This window comes from Sesamum indicum, linkage group LG6 (assembly GCF_000512975.1).
Source record: "Sesamum indicum cultivar Zhongzhi No. 13 linkage group LG6, S_indicum_v1.0, whole genome shotgun sequence".
In the NCBI taxonomy this organism is placed as follows: Eukaryota; Viridiplantae; Streptophyta; class Magnoliopsida; order Lamiales; family Pedaliaceae; genus Sesamum; species Sesamum indicum.
Genome location: NC_026150.1, coordinates 7151855 through 7153840, shown reverse-complemented (window position 1 = coordinate 7153840; position 1986 = coordinate 7151855). Strand labels below are relative to the sequence as shown.

General features: G+C 37.6%; 1 long non-coding RNA gene across 1 annotated transcript; it reads right to left on the bottom strand.

The window, feature by feature from the left end:
* Positions 338-1684, bottom strand: LOC105163947. The gene is made up of 4 exons (XR_847969.2): positions 1291-1684; positions 955-1206; positions 775-874; positions 338-685 (listed from the first exon to the last, which is right to left on the bottom strand). It is a non-coding gene; the product is annotated as an uncharacterized LOC105163947 (long non-coding RNA).

The following is a 1986-nucleotide window of genomic DNA, read 5'->3' as shown; positions in this document are numbered from 1 at the left end:
ATTCTTTGTAACTGTTTTGAATTACTGATTTTGTAACGATCTTTGAAACGGCCTATTTCGAAATTAGTAACTGTTTTTGTCACATTCTTTGTAATGGATTGACGATTTTATCTACTACTGGTATATTACAAAAGCTGTTACAAATGTAGTTATAAAAATTATTATTTTATTTAATATATTTTAATATTTGTTTTTTTTGTAAAATTGACTAAATGAAATAATATAAAAAACACATAATATAACAAAAAAATAAAATATTAATTTAAAAATATAAATATTATTACATATTGTATTTTTACAAAACACAAAAAGAAATGCTAATCTATATTATCCCCAGTAGTCGCGTGTTCACCGTTAGGTGCTGGGGGATTTGTTGGACGCTCGAGCGCCAGATAATCGGGTCAGTTGGGATCGATGCTTCTGATGTAGCGCTCGAGTGCCAACACCCAATCATCTATGTCGGGGCGCTGCAGCTGTGGTGGTGAGGGCGAGGGAGTAGTCGAACGGGTCGCCTGCGATGATCCAACAATCGAGTGGTCGGCCTCAGAGCTGAGATCGAATACTCGGTCCCTCTTCCGACGATCAGCTGCTCGTCCGGGGCCACGGAGCCTTGAGAGGACAATGGAAGCTCTTCATCGCTGCTTTGCTGTCTCTGGCGTTCCTCCATCATCCTCAAGAACATCTCCTGTGAATATATTAAATAATTAGATTAAAAAAACTAATATAAAATTAAAAAAATAAATTATGTATTTTCTTTTAATTGCTTAAAGCAACCTCCTTCGCTCTCGGGTCGCTCTACTGGTCGTCGTACTTTTTTTTTGTAAACCTTCTCGAACACCTCCATCTGAGTGACGGGGCGTCTGAGTTGTGTCTCCTGTTGAAAACTCACCTTAAAAAACGATTAGAAATATAAAAAAAATCAATGAAATTACTAATATGTGCTAAACTACTTACCATCTTCTGCTTGTGTACCCCAATGGATGACGACTCCCCGCGGTAGACGATCGCAGCTGCTTCCTGGTTGGCGGTCCGATTGATCTTATCCTTGATCGACTATTAGGAACTGACGCTAGATCTCCTCGGCCAGCAATAGTGGTCGGGCCACTGGTTCTGTGCGTCAGCAAACCGCTTCTGCAGGAACTTCCCCGCATACGACTTGATGAGTTTGACCATCGACTCGTCGTCGCAGTCCCACTAGTATGACATCTGAAAATTTGATAAAAAAAAATTACATAAATATTAATTTTAAAAATATAAACATTACTTAAAATTAAATAATATTATTATTACCTTCAATTTTTAGAACCAGAATAGTTGATACTCCTATGGGATCTAGGATATGTTGGCCTAGGGATGCGGATAATGCCCTTTGGCCACATTATTGATGGCCATATGAAAATTGTAGTCAGACTTGAAAATAATAATGAAATATTAAAATCAAATGAAATTAAAAAAAATTAAATCAATTAACTAAATTTCGGAGGCTAATAAAACGCCTCTGGGCCATTGGGGGAAGTAGTGGCGCTGGTGGTTGTGGTGGTGGTGCATCCCACGGCCTCACCGGGGCCTGTGTACTACTGGTCTCCGCCACAGCATTTGACCCCACTGCGGGAGAGTCTGTAGGTATCAGCGAGGGCTAGGAGACTCCCTCCGAGGATAGGGCGGCTAGAGGTGCATTCGCTGGCTCATCTAGGATCACGACCACAGCCACTACCTCGTTCCAGGTGTGATAGAGCACCAATCGTCATTATTTATCATTAAAAAAATTATTAACATTAAAAACACATAATTGTATCTTATGATTGATAAAATTATATTTTTTTTAAATTCCTATTATTTGCATTAAACTTCAAAATTTATCCTAAAAATTGTATTAAGGCCCTAATTTTTTTCTTAAAATATTTATAAAAATATCATTAAATTCCATTATTTTCCTAAAATTGGCATTAATTATATAAGGTCCATTGATTAATTTCCTAAAAATTG